Here is a 17,037-nt window from a genome sequence, read left to right as displayed (position 1 = left end):
AATGAACACAGAGAGAAATTCCAAAGAGTAACCCAAGAAAATACAAGTGAAATCTAATCGTAAGGTAATTAGTCCCATTAAGTGAAATACATAAAGGAATAGTCCATAAAAAAGCACAAAGGAAAAAAATAGGAGTACTTTATTGTGATGTTACATTTCAGAGAATATAAAATTATAGGAAAACAATTCCACTTTGTTCAGAAAACCAGAAAGTCTTGGTCCCAGGTGGACTGAATTTTTATTGCAAATAAGTTCCTTAATACACAAGTAAAGAATATAGTTACTTATTCTATTCTCTACTGTAAGACGTGCCACATTGCCCAATATTTGGGTACAGTGCCCAGATTGTGACCATGCACTACAGAGGTGAGATTCCCCCAACTCCAATTTGCTACACACTCCAAGAGAGATTATTGTGATCAGAGGTGGAATGAGAGGGGTGAGAAGGGTCGCTGCCCAGGGAGTAGCCTGACAGGGGGTACAGAAATCTCTTTTGGTGCATATATTGCGGAGCTGCATTGATTGACTTGTCAATCAGCTCTGCTGCCTATCCCATTGACATCATGATCCGGCACTGTGATCAGCTGCAGCGCTGATCCAGGTGTGTTAGTGCAGCACTTTACAGGGAGGGAACAGAGGTTGTGGATGACAGATGCTGGGGATAGGCCATGAGTACGGGCCAGAGTAAGGTGGAGACTTTCTGTACTCTGCATACAGGACACTGCATGCATGACAGTGTCTGTGTGTGTGTGTGTGTGTGTGTATTCCAAGTGTCAGTGTGCATAAGTAAGTGTGCTCTGTAAGTATGCCTGTGTGGCAGGTATAGGGGGGTGGTTCAGCTGGAGGAACTTATCCAGGCACAAAAGCACATAGATGCCCCAGATTATACCACCCCAAATGCTGATAATATCCTGCTGCACTTTACAGAAGATGATGCAGATGTCAGTGGGTGGTGGGTTCATTAAATCCATCCATCATATCATAGCCACACTGTGCATATGATGTACTGAATCAATCACAGGAAGACATCTCCATGGTAGGGGTAGAAGTTAACAGAATATGTCCAGCACTGTGGTGTGTAGCCCATAAATAATAATTGTGCACATTACAGAACATACTTGCAACTGCAAGATCATTTTGCTGCTTGTAGTGTTTGCTCTTGTCCTGTGCAGTGTTGTCGTAGATCCGTCTCTTCAGTGTTCACTGCAATAAAAGTAAGACATTGCATTAATATTACAGAAGTTTGGGAGCTGAAATCCCACTATGCTGCAGACATTTTCCCTTTGCATAAGATTCTTGTGATTATATCTCAATGATGATCAATAACAACTACATCATAACACAGCCGCTCAATACAAAATATGTATTTGCTATCAATGGTCATGGAGGCCAAACGTCACACAATGTACAGATATACTGCTGCGGCCGAGTTTATTCGAGCATTTGCCCGTTCTTCGCCGCAGCAGTAACCTGGCGCGCGCCGGAGGGTGCCGGGCGCACGCCGAAGCAGCGGAGGAGCGCCCTCCGATCGGGGCTTTCTCCCTTCCGCTGCCGGGTCCGTCGGGTCCCCCGGAACCCCCTGCCGCTGTCCCCCACATCGCGGGACACCAGTGCTCCCTCGGGGAGCCCTGGACGCGCGTGCAGGGGGCGCAGGCACCCGATGACGCGTGACCGTGCATCGGTGATGCGCGGCACGCTGAGGGAGTGCGGCTAGCACGCCGGGGCATCCCCCGGCTTGCGGTGCTAGCCGTGCTTCAATAAAACGTGTCGGTAGTGTAGCAAGGATTATTTCTTCCTCTGGTGCATTATGATGGGATGTGTTGTAAGATTCTGCATTATTAGCATCACTGAATCTTTTGGAAACTGAGTAATATTCTATGTTTTAATGCAATATTATGGATGATCAGCCGGTAAAATAAAGCTTACTGTATCTGTAGCCATGCTCTACCCATGATGTGCTGAATCAATGACTGCAGAGTGATTCAGAGTGGTAAACATGACTGGAACTCATCTCTGAATAGAGGACAGAACAGCAGTGCAGAGTAGGAGGTGAATGTATCTCAAATGGAAGACTTAGTAGCTGTGTGGGGAGTAGACAGTACAGACTGATCAAATAAATAGTTAAAGGAGTATCTTCAACATTACTTGGCTTTGTTATCAACATTGAAGTTTCTCTTGTTTTTTCTGTTCTTTAAATCACTACTACTGATGCCATGTGTAACCTGTACTGAGAGATATACTCTACTGGCCTAGATGAAACCATATGATGCAAACAGGATTCATCCCACTCCAGATTCATATGATTGCACCACTTCAACCTTTAATAAAACACATAGAACTACAGCAGTGCGCTACTGCACATGTTCTTGTTATGAATGGTAGTAGATGTGGTCCTTGGGTCAATACTTCATACAGCAGCCACACTCTACTCATGATGTATTGAATCAACAAAAACCTGCATGGTACAGATCACAGGAAGGGTAGAGTAGAGGGGAATATGTCCAATGCGAAACCCTTAGCAGCTGGATTGTGTGGAGTCAACAAAACGACAAATACTAAATGAGAAATATACACATTGCTTATCTGTCTCTGTGTAGTCATTTTCCTCCTCTTCAACTGTCTTTCAAAATTTCTCTTCTGACAGAAAAGAAACACATGGCTTCAATATTCACTGTTCTTCCCTCCTGAAATAAAAGTTAAGCATTGCATGGTTATGATCATACATACAATGAACCTTGCGCCAAACCATGTGATCCAAAGTAAATCCACCTCCCTCCCATAGCTGTGTTCCTTCTAGAGCTTCTACCACACAAGTCATTAATGTTCGTGACACTGTACTGCAGTCACAGTCTGCACACAAAGTACTGAATCAATTACATCACACTGAAAAGGCAGTCTACATGATGCAATAGTTAACCATAATAACTCTGTCATGCAAATGACAGGAAAACCTATATGTATATCATTAGGGGAGAGGGGAAAAATAATTAAAAAATAAGTGCGACAAATAAAAACAGATTATAGGAAAGTAAATCCTTGCCCTGGGAACTTTACAATCTAATAGAAATGTTAGAAGACTTAAAGAGAGGCAGCAGTTGGGGGAAGAAGTGCAGTAGATGACAATGCTTGTCCTTAATGGTGGGTACAATTAGTAGAAAGCACATCTTGGGAACAATAGTTGTTAGCAGTGACTGTGGGTGTGGGACAGTAGCCACGAGTCAAAGTTTTTTAAATGCTTGATTTAAGTCGTGAATTTTAAGATTGGTCTTACATGTGGGTGGAAGAGGTTATGTTGGCATATACTGAGTGTGAGGAAGTTTCACATGTACGGTGCAGTGATGGAAAATGGTTTCAGGCAAGTGAGAGAACAGTAGAGGTGAAAGAAGTTTACAGGAGACAGTTATGGTTATAGTGCAAGAGACAAGCAAGGGCATAACGAGAGATCAAAGATGATATGCAAGAAGGAGCAGATTAATGGAGAGCCTTAACAAAAAGGTAAGGAGGAGAACTTTGTAGGTGATACAAAAACTTGATGGGATGCCAGGACAGGGATTTAAGGAGATGAGCAGAGACTGTTGTGGGAGAAAGTGAGATAATTCAAGCAGCAGAGTTTTGCATAGGAGAAAGTTGTGAAGCATGGAGGCCTGTTAGTAGTATGTTAAAATAACCTATAGGATAACAGTATACATTGGAGTTTTAGCAGTAGGTTGAGAGGGGAAAGGGAAGATCTTGGCAATATTACAGAGAAAGAGGCAACACATTTTACCCATAGCCGTGCATGTGAATGGAGATGGAATTGAAGAGCCAAATGTTACTCCTATGCAACATGTTTGATGACAAGATAGATGGTAGTACTGTTTACTGTGATGGAGAAAGGGGATAATATGAGCCCAGTGTTAGACATTAAGTTTAAGGCAGTGGAGTGCCATCCATGAGCATATAGCCAGGAGACAACCCAAGAGTAGGGACTGGATTGCAGGAGTGAGAACAGGGGTGGATAGATTTGTGTGTGTATCATCCGCATAGAGATTATATCTAAGGCCAAAAGCATTGATGAAGTCACCAAATGATAGTATGTAGAGAGAAAGAGAGATCTCAGAACAGAGCCCTGATGTATACCCACAGACAGATCAATAGAAGACGAAGACATGTTAGCAACAGAGATGGAGAATGTGTGACAGGAAAGTTATGATGAAAACCAGGATAGAACTTTGTTACTGATACCAAGAGAGAGTTTAGAATATGAAGGAGGAGAGTGATTGAGAGCAACAAACGCAGCCGATAGATCAAGTAGGATTAGTAGGGAAAAACCTTGGGAATTAGCTTTAAGCACAGTCTGTAGAACGTGCTGTACGAAAGGCAGGTTGTAAAGGATCCAGGAGGGCATGTGATTTAAGAATGTTGACACTAGCAATTAGAAGGCAAACAGCATGAGGGATACAGAGCGGTAGTTAGTAAGGCACATAGGGTGTAGTTTGTTTCTGACAAAAGGGTGACCGCTACAGGCTTAAAGTAAGAGGGCAAAAATCCAGAGAATAGGGAGAAATTGAAGATGTGGGTGAGAGTGGGGACTAAGAGATGCAGTAAGGTGTGAGGGGATACGATCTAGAGGGCATGTGGTAGAGGGAGAATAGAAGATGATTAGCTTCCAGCTCTGTAAGAGAAGAAAATGAGTCAAGTGCAGAAGGAGATTTGGGAAGAAGGAGAGAAGGGGGAAGGGACAGAAGGAATCTCCTTTTGGGTGGCATCCACCTTGCCTCTGAAGTAGTCAAATGCTTGAGGAGAAGTGAAGGAAGGATGGCAAGTGGGAGGAGAAGGTCAGTGGAGGGAGTCAAATACAGAGAAAAAAAACAGCGTAAATTAAATTTGAGTGTTGATGAGTGTGGAAAAAAGTAGTGTATTTAGCCCTAGAGAGCAGCTTTATACAGGACAGGAGACATTTTTACTGTAGAAAAATCAAACAAAGTGTGAGATTTCCTCCGTAGGTATTAAGAACAGCGAGTGGAAGTGTGATGAGTGTGTTTGGGAATTTAGCCAAAGGTGTGGGTTAGAGGGATGAGTGTGTCAGAGCCTATAGGGGGCATATAGATAGGAGGATAGCATTGTAAGAGTTAATAAGATTGTTAGTTTAAGCAGAAAGAAAGAGAGAGAAGAGAGAAGAGAGGTTAGAGTAGATGTCAGAGGAGAGTTTAATTAAGCAGAGGCAAATCAGTGGGACAGGTAAGATGCGGTGAGGGGAATGACTGATTGTGACTGATGAGAGCAGAAGAGGTTATGTACAACTAGAGCCTTGTTAGTAAGAGTGGACATTCCAGAGGGCACAGGAGAAGGGAAGAGAAAAGTAAGGAAAGGAATGTGGATTACATTAGATAGGTTAACACTCTTAGTAGGGAGGCCTGATGTGTATATGAGCCGGTCCAAGATTATAAGAGATATCCCCCAACATCAGCGAGCATAGAAGGAGACACAGAGATAGGTGTAGAGAGAGACAGAGATAGGGATATGTAGAGAGAGAAGGGCGTCAAGAGAATGAGACAGATAGGCGTAGAGAGAGGAGACATAGAGAGAGGGGGCTTTGAGAGGGGGGCGTAGAGAATGAGGGAAGGTGGAAGAGAATAGGATGTGCAGGAGTGCATTTCATTGAGCAGTGCAGAAATAGCTGCAATAGAGGTCTGTACAAATGGTGCTTTGTGTAGACACATGCAAAGGTAGGGGAAGGAAAGTGTATAGAACATGTGGATAAAAGCAGGAGTGTGGAAGTTAGAGAAATTAGAAAAGTTTTACAGAGGAGTGAGGAAACAGTAAACAGAAAGAACAAGAGAGAGGTTACATTGGGATGACGTGCTGTGGTAGAGAGAAATGCTAGGAGAGAGCCTCCAGATATTAGAGGACATGAATTGAGAGAGCAAATGTATAAATCAAAACCGGAGGGGGAGGTATAGCACGAAAGCTTGCACAGCAGTTGATGAAGATTATAGTCTTAAAGTTGCGTGTACCTGTCAGGGCACTCAAGAAGGTCAATGCTCACAAGTGCAGAGTTCATGAAGAAATGCTGAATCCAGTTCCCCTCCAATTTAATTTTAATATAACTTTTTCATTCTTCATTACTGCAAAAAGCAAACAAAACAAAACCACATTGCATTACTATTTTCAAAATGGATTGAATGACATATTCAACAGTAACTGTGTGATGCCAATATTGCCTTCTCACTCGTAGGCCAGTACGGTCAGGTACCCAGTACTGATAAAACAATAAGTGCCCGTACTAAGTACCAATATGAATTATAAGGAAATGTAAAATCTCCAGGTCTCTCTCCATCTCTGCAACAGATATATGGATAAGCCCATATTAAGGCATCACGTGACCGGAGCCGTCACTGACTGGGTATACGCAAAGATGCAGGGAGATGCAAAGAAAGGGAGGGAGAGAGACAGGGAGAAGATGGGAAACGGAGGGAGGCACGGATGGCAGGCCTCTCTCTTTCACTGGTGCATGCAAGGAGCTGGTCCCAACATCCACAAAGTGTGTGTGTATTATTGGTTGTGTTTTATGGCGGTAGGAGGATAGTGTGTATATTGTGTGTGTGTGGGAGTATTATATTGTGTGTAGGGTATTATAGTGTGTATATTATGTTGAGGTGCAGAGGAGAGTGTTAGATTGGGTATCTTGTGTTAGGGGGTATTGTGTATATTGTGTTTAAGACTATAATATTATTGGGGAGATTATTATTGAGGAGGTATTAAAGTGTGTATTGTGGGGAGTATTAGTGTATGTATTATTTGTGGGTGACAGATGCTGTGGGTAGGCCAAGAGTACGGGCCAGACTAAGGTGGAGACTTTCTGTACTCTGCATACAGGACTCTACATGCACTGCAGAGGTGAAATTCCCCCAACTCCAATTTGCTACACTCTCCAAGAGAGAATATTGTGATCAGAGGTGGAAGATGAGCAGGGTCACTGCCCAGGGAGTAGCCTGTCAGGGGGCATGGAAATCTCTTTTGGTGCGTATGTTGCCACGTGGCATTGATTGACCGGTCAATTAGCACTGCTTCCTATCACAGTGACATGATCCGGTGCTGTGATCGGTTGCAGCGCTGACCAAGGTGTGTTAGTGCAGCAATTTACAGGGAGGGAACAGAGGTTGTGGGTGACAGATGCTGGGGGTAGGCCAAGAGTACGGGCCAGAGCAAGGTGGAGATATTCTGTACTCTGCATGCCCATCCTGCATGCCCAGGACTCTGCATGCATGCCAGTGGCTGTGGGGTGTGTGTGTGTAGGTATGCCAAGTGTCAGTGTGCATAAGTAAGTGTGCTGTGTGTGTAAGTAAGTTTGCCTGTGTGGCAGGAGGTGTAGGGGGGTGGGGGGCGGGGGGCGGTTCAGCTGGAGGACTTTACCCAGCACAAAAGCACATAGATGCCTCTGATTATATCACCCCAAATGCTGATAATATCCTGCTGTAGATGCACTTTACAGAAGATGATACAGATGTCATCAGTGTTTGGTGGGTTCATTAAATCAATCCATCATATAATAGCCACACTATGCATATGATGTACTGAATCAGTAACACCAATCACAGGAAGACATCTCCATGGTAGGGGTAGTGTTGAAGTTAACAAAATATGTCCAGCACTGTGGTGTGGAGCCCATACATAATAATTGTGCACATTACCAGAACAACATATTGTCAACTGCATGATCATTTTGCTGCTTGTAGTGTATACTCTTGTCCTGTGCAGTGTTGTAGTAGATCCGTCTCTTCGGTGTTCACTGCAATAAAAGTAAGACATTGCATTAATATTACAGAAGTTTGGGGGCTGAAATCCCACTATGCTAATGACAGTTTCCCTTTGCATAAGATTCTTGTGATTATATCTCAATGATGATCAATAACAACTACATCATAACACAGCTGCTCTATACAGAATATGTATTTGCCATCAATGGTCATGGAGGCAATATGTCACACAATGTACATATATAGCAAGGATTATTTCTTCCTCTGGTGTATTATGATGGGAGGGTGAGATTCTGCATTATCAGCATCAGTAAATCTGTAGGAAACTGAGTGATATTCTATTTTTTAATGCAATATTAGGGTAAAATAAAGCTTGCTGTATCTATAGCCATGCTCTACCCATGATGTGCTGAATCAATGACTGCAGAGCGATTTAGAGTGGTAAACATGACTTGAACTCATCTCTGAATAGAGGGTAGCACAGTAGTGCAGAGTAGAAGGTGAATGTATCTCAAATGGAAACCCTTAGCAGCTGTGTGGGGAGTAGACAGTACAGACTGACCAAGTAAATAGTAAAAAGTAGTAACTTCAACATTACTTGGTTTTGTTCTCCACTCCTGTTTTTCTGTTCTTTAAATCACTAATACTGATGCCATATGTAACCTGTACTGAGAGTTATATACTCTACTGGCCTAGATCAAATTAAATGATGCAAACAGGATCCCTCCCACTCAAGATTCATATGATTGCACCACCTCAACCTTTCATAGCAATAACATAGAACTGCAGCAGTGCGCTACTGCACATGTTCTTGTTATGAATGGTAGTAGATGTGGTCCTTGGGTCAGTACTTCATACTGTAGCCACACTCTATTCATGATGTATTGAATCAACAAAAATCTGCATGGTACAGATCACAGGAAGGGGTGGAGTAGAGGTGAATATGTCCAATGCGAAACCCTTAGCAGCCGGATTTTTTGGAGTCAATAAAACGACAAATACTAAATGAGAAATATACACATTGCTTATCTGTCTCTGTGTAGTCATTTTCCTCCTCTTCAACTGTCCTTCAATTTTCTATTTTGCAAGAAAATGAACACATGGCTTCAATATTCACTTCTGTTCTGCAGTCTTTCCTCTTGAAATAAAAAAGTTAAGCATTGCATTATTATTATTATAATTATTATTGACGATACATACAATGAACCTTGCTCCAAACCATGTGATACAAAGCAAATCCACCTCCCTCCCACAGCTGTGCTCCTTCTAGAGCTTCTACCACACAAGTTATTCATGTCAGTGAAACTGTACTGCAGTCCCGGTCTGCACACAATCTACTGAATCAATGACATCACACTGTGTCACACAATGTCATGCTAACGACAGGAAACAATCTTTGTATATATCTTTGTATATATAATAATAATAATGATAATAATAATAAAAAAAATAAGACAGGACAGACACTCCTACATTGCAATCAATAGAAAATAACTGGGACAGGCACTTCAAGGATGCATACGGTCCCGGATAAACTGTAGCTACCTATACACGTGTGCCTTGTCTCTAGACTCTGCATATATCTCTATTTATATACCACCCATTGTGTACTCAGCGCTTTACAAGAGAGACCAAAAAGTACAGGAAATTATTATACAATAAGTTCAACAAACAAAAACAGACAATAGGAAAGTAAATCCCTGTCCTGGGTAGTTTACAATCTAAGAGAAATGTAAGGAGACTTACAGAGAGACAACAGGTGGGGGAACAAGTGCAGTAGATGACAATGCTTGTCCTTAATGGTGGGTACTTGTAGTATAAAGCACTTCTTGGGAACAATAGTTAGTGACTGAATGAGTGACAGTAGCAACGAGTAAAAGCTATTGAAATGCTTCATTTAAGTTGTGAATTTTAAGGTTGATCTTAAATGTGGGTGGAAGAGGGTATGTTGGCATATACTGAGTGTGTGTGAGTTTCACAGGTAAATTGATGGGAAAGGGTTTCAGGCAAGAGAGCGAGTGCGCAGTAGAGGTGTAAGAAGTATAATGGAGACAGCTATTAGTAGAGCTTAGGAGACGAGGAAGGGCATAACGAGACCAAAGATGATATGTAGGAAGGAGCAGATGAATAGAGAATAGTGTTGGACTGGGTCCTCAACTATAAAAAAATGGGTAACGGGTACCCGGCCAAAATGAAAGGTTCTACCCGGTCGGGTACACGGTTTGGCACTTACCTTCCGGGTGGCGGTGACATCTAGGATCAGCAGCAGTCCTGTGACGGTGGCAGCATCTGTGGTGTCTTCAGCCGGCGGGGGAGCTGCAGGCTCACAGACACAGCTTACCTGCTTCGGTGCTGTGGAAGTGATTCCTGCAGCTCCCCCCGCCAGGTGAAGACACCTCTGATGCTGCCAACATCAGAGGACTGCTGCTGCTGATCCTAGATGTCTTAGGAAAGGTAAGTATAAAAGATTATTTCCAGCTGCCCTGACATTACCCGACGCCGGGTATTACCCGGCCAAGTCCACTTCTCAGTGGCCGGTTTCGAGTAATGTCCGGGTAGCTGGAAATGTGTCGGGTAACGCCGGGTACTCGGTACACCACTAATAGAGAACCTTAACAAAAAGGTAAGGAGGAGAACTTTGTAGGTGATCTGAAACTTGATGGGAAGCAAGGAGAGGGATTTAAGGAGGAGGAGGAGATGAGCAGATACTGTTGTGGGAGAAAGGGAAATTATTCAAGCAGCAGAGTTTTGGATAGATTGCAAATGAGAAAGTTGTGAAGCAGGGAGCCCTGTTAGCAGTATGTTAACCCATACGATAAGGGCATGCATTGGCGTTTTAGCAGTAGATTGACAGAGAAAAGGGCAAATCTTGGAAATATTACAGAGAAAGAATCGACAAACTTTAGCCAGTGTCGTGAATGAAGATGGAAAGGGAAGAGTCAAATGTTACTCCTAGGCAATGTGCTTTCATGACAGGATGATGGTAGTACTGTTTACTGCGATGGAGAAAGGTGATATTAGGCCAGATTTAGGGGGAAATATGAGGAGCTCAGTTTTAGACATTAGGTTTAAGGCAGAAGAGTGTCATCCATGGAGGATATAGCCAGGAGGCGACCCGAAACTAGGAACTAAATTGCAGGAGTGACGGTAGGGTGGATAGGTGTGTGTATCATCTGCATAGAGATGATATCAAGGGCCAAAATAGTTGATAAGGTCAACTAGTGATAGTATGTAGTGAGAGAGGTCCCAGAACAGAGTCCTGAGGTATACCAACAGACAAAACAACAGGAGACAAAGACACGTTAGCAACAGAGATGGAGAATGTGTGATGGAGAAGTATGATGAAAACCAGGATATAAGTTTGCTGCGGATACGAAGAAAGAGTTTAGAATATGAATGAGAAGAGTGATTGACAGTATCAAAAGCAGAAGAGAGATCAAGCAGGATTAGTAAGTAAAATGGACCTTGGGAATTTTCTTTATGTACATAATTGGTTACATTGGGAAAGGCAGATTGTGAAGGGCCCAGAGGAGCATGTGATTTAAGAATGTTGATCAAACGGGAGATCACAAGACGTTCTAGCAATTAGGAGGCAAATGGTAGGACGGATACAGGGCGATAGTTAGAAATTCACACAAGGTCAAGGTTATTTTTGAGAATAGGGGTGACCACTGCATGCTTAAAAGGAAGAGTTGAAAGAGCCAAAGGATATGGAGGAATTGAAGATGTGGGTGAGAGTGAGAATATAGGATTGAGAGGGCATGTGGTAGAGGGAGAAGAGAAGATCAGGTTCCAGCTTTGTGACAGGAGAAAAGGAGTCAAGAGTGCAATGAGATCTAGATAGAAAAAGAGAGAGGGGGAAGGGAGAGAACGAATCTACTTGTGGATGGCATCCACCTTGCCTCAAGTGAGCAAAGGCTTGAGGAGAAATAAAGGATGGATGTTAAGTGGGAGGAGAAAGTCAGTGGTGGGACTCAAATACATAGAAGACAGTGTGAATGAAATTGGAGTGTTGATGAGTGAGGAAAAAGTAGTGTTTGACCTTAAAAAAAGGAGCAGAGTTTTACAGAACAGGACAAAGGTTTAGTGTAGAAAATCAGACTGTGAGATTTCCTCCATAGGTGTTAAGAGCAGCAGTGTGATGTGATGAAGTGTGATGAGAGCGTGCTTGTGAATTAAACCAATGCATGGGTTAGGCTGCGTCTATAGTAAGCACGCAACAGATGGCAAAGTTAGCGCATGCCTGTCGCTCCAGCAATCCCTGCACTGAGGTCCGAGGCGACGGGGAGGCCCTGCATCGCTCGCACGCACTGTGGACAACCAAGCGTGTGCCCATGATAATCACGGCCTTAGAGGGATGAGTGTGTCAGAGCCTAGAAGGGGCATATAGATGATGGAGGAGGAGGGAGGAGGAGATGATAGCATTGTAAGAGTTAACAAGATAGCTAGTTTAAGCAGAAAGTGAGGAGAGGTTAGAGATAAGGGTAGATGTCAGAGGAGAGAGTTCAATTAAGCTGAGGTATCGAGTAGGACAGGGGTGAGGGGAATGAGAAGTGGTGGATGATGAGAGCAGAAGAGGTCATGTACAAATAGACCATGTTAGTCGTAGAGCAGACATTCCAGAGGGCACGTGAGAAGGGAAGAGTAAAGTGAGACAAGGAATGTGGATTACATTAGATGGGTTAATACGCTTAGCAGGGAGGTGGAGAGAGAGGCAAGAGGCAGAGGGTGGTGTAGGGGTAGAGGAAGAGATGTTGCATGTACCTTGTCAGAACATTAAAGAACGTCAATTCACACTGGTGCAGAGTTGATGATGAAATGCTGAATCCAGTTCACGTCCAATTCAATTTTAACAGAACTTTTTCATTCTTCATTACTGCAAAAAAAAAAGTAAAAAACAATGCATTACTATTTTCAAAATGGATTGAATTCCCCCACCAATGACTATGTGTTACCAATATATCCCTCTCAGTCCCACTGCAGCACATACTGTACCAGTGTGAAAGTAAGAAGGTACACAGTACCGGTAAAACAATACGTGCCGGTACTATGCACCATATGAATTATAAGGGGATGTAAATCTCCCAATCTCTCTCCATATCCGCAACAGAGCGGGCTCCGGTCAGTGGCATGGATGCCCATATATGGGTATGCTCATATTTGGGCATCCCATGTCACTGACCGGAGCCGGCTCTGAGTATAGGGATATATGCGGAGACGCAGAGGTGCAAGGAAATGGGAGGAGGCACGGTGAGAAACAGGGAGAGACCACAGGAAGATAGAGGGCAACAACTTCCACAAGGTACTTGTATGGGTATAATTGTTTGTATTTTGTGCAGAGGGGGTAATTTCAGATAAAATACAATTCTCCACCCTCTACGAAACAATTCCACTTTGTTCAGTAAGCCAGAAAGTCTTGGTCCCATGTGGACTGAATTTAATGCAAATAAGGTCCTTAATACACAAGTAAAGAATAAAGTTACTTATTCTCTACTGTAAGAAGTGCCACATTGCCCACTATTTGGGTCCTGTGCCCAGATTGTGACCATGCATGGCAGAGGTGAGATTCCCCCAACTCCAATTTGCTACACTCTCCAAGAGAGATAATTGTGATCAGAGGTGGAACTAGGGGAGGGTGTGAGCAGGGTCACTGCCCAGGGAGTAACCTGACTGGGGGCACGGAAATCTCATTTAGTGCATATGTTGCGGCACTGCATTGATTGACCGGTCAATCTGCACTGCTGCCTGTCACAGTGACATCCTGATCGGGCACTGTGATCAGCTATAGCACTGACCCAGGTGAGATAGTTCAGCACTTTACAAGGAGGGAACAGATGTTGTGGGTGACAGATGCTGGAGGTAGGCCAAGACTGTTGGCCAGAGTAACGTGGAGACTTACTGCACTCTGCATGCCCATCCTCTCCCTGACATCAGGGGAAGGAAGTGGCCCTGGGGTGTGTGTAGGTATGCCAGATGTCAGTGTATGCATAAGTAAGTATGCCTGTGTAGTGGGAGGTGTAGGGGCGTTAAGCTGGAGGACTTAAAACAGGCACAAAAGCACATAGATACCTCTGATTATACCGCACCAAATGCTGATAATATCATGCTGTAGCTGCACTTTACAGAAGATGATGCAGATGTCATCATTGGTTGGTGGGTTCATTAAATCAATCCATCATATCATAACCACACTGTGCATATGATGTACTGAATCAGTAACACCAGGAAGACATCTCCATGTTAGGAGTAGAGTTGAAGTTAACAGAATATGTCCAGCACTGTGGTGTGTAGCCCATAAATAATAATTGTGCACATTACCAGAACAACATACTGTCAACTGCAAGATCATTTTGCTGCTTGTAGCGTATGCTCATCCTGTACAGTGTTGTAGTAGATCCGTCTCTTCAGTGTTCACTGCAACAAAAGTAAGACATTGCATTAATATTACAGACGTTTGGGGGCTGAAATCTCACTTCGCTGCGGACAATTTCCCTTTGCATAAGATTCTTGTGATTATGTCAATGATGATCAATAACTGCATCATAACACAGCCGCTCTATACAGAAGATGTACTTGCTCTCATTGGTCATTGAGGTAATACGTCACACAATGTACAGATATAGCAAGGATTATTTCTCCCACTTGTGCATTATGGCATTATGATGGGAAATGTTGTGAGATTCTGCATTATCAGTATCACTGAATCTTTTGGAAATTAAGTGATATTCTATGTTTTAATGCAATATTATGGGTGATCAGCCGGTAAAATAATAATAGCTTGCTGTATCTGTAGCCATGCTCTACCCATGATGTGCTGAACCAATGACTGCAGAGAGATTCAGAGTGCTAAACATGACTGGAACGCATCTCTGAATAATGGGCAGCAAAGCAGTGCAGAATAGGAGGTGAAAGTATTTAAAATGGAAGATCCTTAGCAGCTGTGTGGAGAGTAGACAGTACAGACTGACCAAGTAAATGGTAAAAGGAGTAACTTCAACATTACTTGGCTTTGTTCTCCACATTGAAGCTTTCCTCCTCTTTAAATCACTAATACTGATGCCATGTGTAACCTGTACTGAGAGTTATATAATCTACTGGCCTAGATGAAACCATATGATGCAAACAGGATCCATCCCACTCCAGATTCATAGAATTGAACCACCTCAACCTTTCATAACAATCACATAGAACTGCAGCTGTGCGCTACTGCACATGTTCTTGTTATGAATGGTAGTAGATGTGGTCCTTGGGTCTTTACTTCATACTGTAGCCACACTCTACTCATGATGTATTGAATCAACGAAAACTTGCATGGTTCAGATCACAGGAAGGGGTAGAGTAGAGATGAAAATATTCAATGTGAAACCCGTAGCAGCCGGATTGTGTGGAGTCAATAAAACGACAAATACTAAATGGTAAATGAGAAATATACACATTGCTTATCTGTCTCTGTGTAGTAATTTTCCTTCTCTTCAACTGTCCTTCAAATTTTCTCTTTTGCAAGAAAAGGAACACATGGCTTCAATATTCACTTCTGTTCTGCAGTCATCCCTCCTGAAATAAAAGTTAAGCATTGCATTGTTATTATGATAATACATACAATAAACCTTGCTCCAAACCATTTGATGCAAAGCAAATCCACCTCCCACCCACAGCTGTGCTCCTTCTAGAGCATGCATGTCAAACTCCAGTCCTCGAGGGTCCCAAACAGGCCAGGTTTTCAGTAGGGATATCCTGAAAACCTGGCCTGTTTGCGGCCCTCGAGGACTGGAGTTTGACATCCTTGTTCTTGAGCTTCTACCACGCAAGTCATCCATGTGAGTGACACTGTACTGCAGTCCTGGTCTGCACACAATCTACTGAATCAATGACATCACACTGTAAAGGCAATCTACAAGATGTATTAGTTGTCCACACTTCCGAAATGTTACTTTTATGTCCAAATCACTTATTCCCATGACCTGATATTTGTATTTGTTATTTATAGGATTGTCACAAAGAGTTGATGAGGTCACCAAATGATAGTATGTAGAGAGAAAGAGAGATCTCAGAACAGAGCCCTGATGTATACCCACAGACAGATCAATAGAAGACGAAGACATGTTAGCAACAGAGATGGAGAATGTGTGACAGGAAAGTTATGATGAAAACCAGGATAGAACTGTGTTACGGATACCAAGAGAGAGTTTAGAATATGAAGGAGGAGAGTGATTGAGAGCATCAAACGCAGCAGATAGATCAAGTAGGATTAGTAGGGAAAAGTGACCTTGGGAATTTGCTTTAAGCACAGTCTGTAGAACGAGCTGTACGAAAGGCAGGTTGTAAAGGATCCAGGAGGGAATGTGATTTAAGAATGTTGACATTCTAGCAATTAGGAGACAAACAGCAGGAGGGATACAGGGCGGTAGTTAGTAAGGCACATAGGGTGTAGGTTGTTTCTGAGAAAAGGGTGACCACTACAGGCTTAAAGTAAGAGGGTAAAGAGCCAGAGAATAGGGAGGAATTGAAGATGTGGGTGAGAGTGGGGACTAAGAGATGCAGTAAGGTGTGAGGGGATACGATCTAGAGGGCATGTGGTAGAGGGAGAAGAGAAGATGATTTGCTTCCAGCTCTGTAAGAGAAGAAAAAGAGTCAAATGCAGAAGGAGAATTAGGTAGAAGGAGAGAAGGGGGAAGGGACAGAAGGAATCTCCTTGTGGGTGGCATCCACCTTGCCTCTGAAGTAGTCAAATGCTTGAGGAGAAGTGAAGGAAGGATGGCAAGTGTGAGGAGAAGGTTAGTGGAGGGAGTCAAATACAGGGAAAAAAAGACAGCGTAAATTAAATTTGAGTGTTGATGAATGTGAAAAAAAAGTAGTGTGGTTTGGCCCCAGAGAGCAGCTTTATACAGGACTGGAGACATTTTTACTGTAGAAAAATCAAATATCAATTGTGTGATTTCCTTCATAGGCATTAAGAACAGCGAGTGGAAGTGTGATGAACATGTTTGGGAATTTAGCCAAGGGTGTGGGCTAGAGGGACAAGTGTGTCAGAGCCTAGAGGGGGCATATAGATAGGAGGATAGCATTGTAAGAGTTAATAAGATTGTTAGTTTAAGCGGAAAGAGAGAGAGAGCAGAGAGGTTAGAGTAGATGTCAGAGGAGAGTTTAATTAAGCAGAGGCAAATCAGTGGGACAGGTAAGATGGGGTGAGGGGAATGACTGATTGTGAATGATGAGAGCAGAAGAGGTCATGTACAACTAGAGCCTTGTTAGTCAGAGAACGGACATTCCAGATGGCATAGGAGAAGGGAAGAGAAAA

At 43.1% G+C, this 17,037-nt stretch overlaps 1 long non-coding RNA gene across 1 annotated transcript; it reads right to left on the bottom strand.

Annotated features, from left to right (window-relative positions):
• Positions 1-2,574: 2,574 nt before the first annotated feature.
• Positions 2,575-8,870, bottom strand: LOC142486582 (uncharacterized). Its single transcript, XR_012799041.1, has 4 exons — positions 8,760-8,870; positions 7,674-7,771; positions 5,997-6,107; positions 2,575-2,684 (listed from the first exon to the last, which is right to left on the bottom strand). It is a non-coding gene; the product is annotated as an uncharacterized LOC142486582 (long non-coding RNA).
• Between the last annotated feature and the right edge of the window lie 8,167 nt (positions 8,871-17,037).

This window comes from Ascaphus truei, unplaced genomic scaffold (genome assembly GCF_040206685.1).
Source record: "Ascaphus truei isolate aAscTru1 unplaced genomic scaffold, aAscTru1.hap1 HAP1_SCAFFOLD_963, whole genome shotgun sequence".
Lineage (NCBI taxonomy): Eukaryota > Metazoa > Chordata > Amphibia > Anura > Ascaphidae > Ascaphus > Ascaphus truei.
Note: the sequence above shows the minus strand (reverse complement) of the source record. Positions and strands in the feature narration are given on the sequence as shown.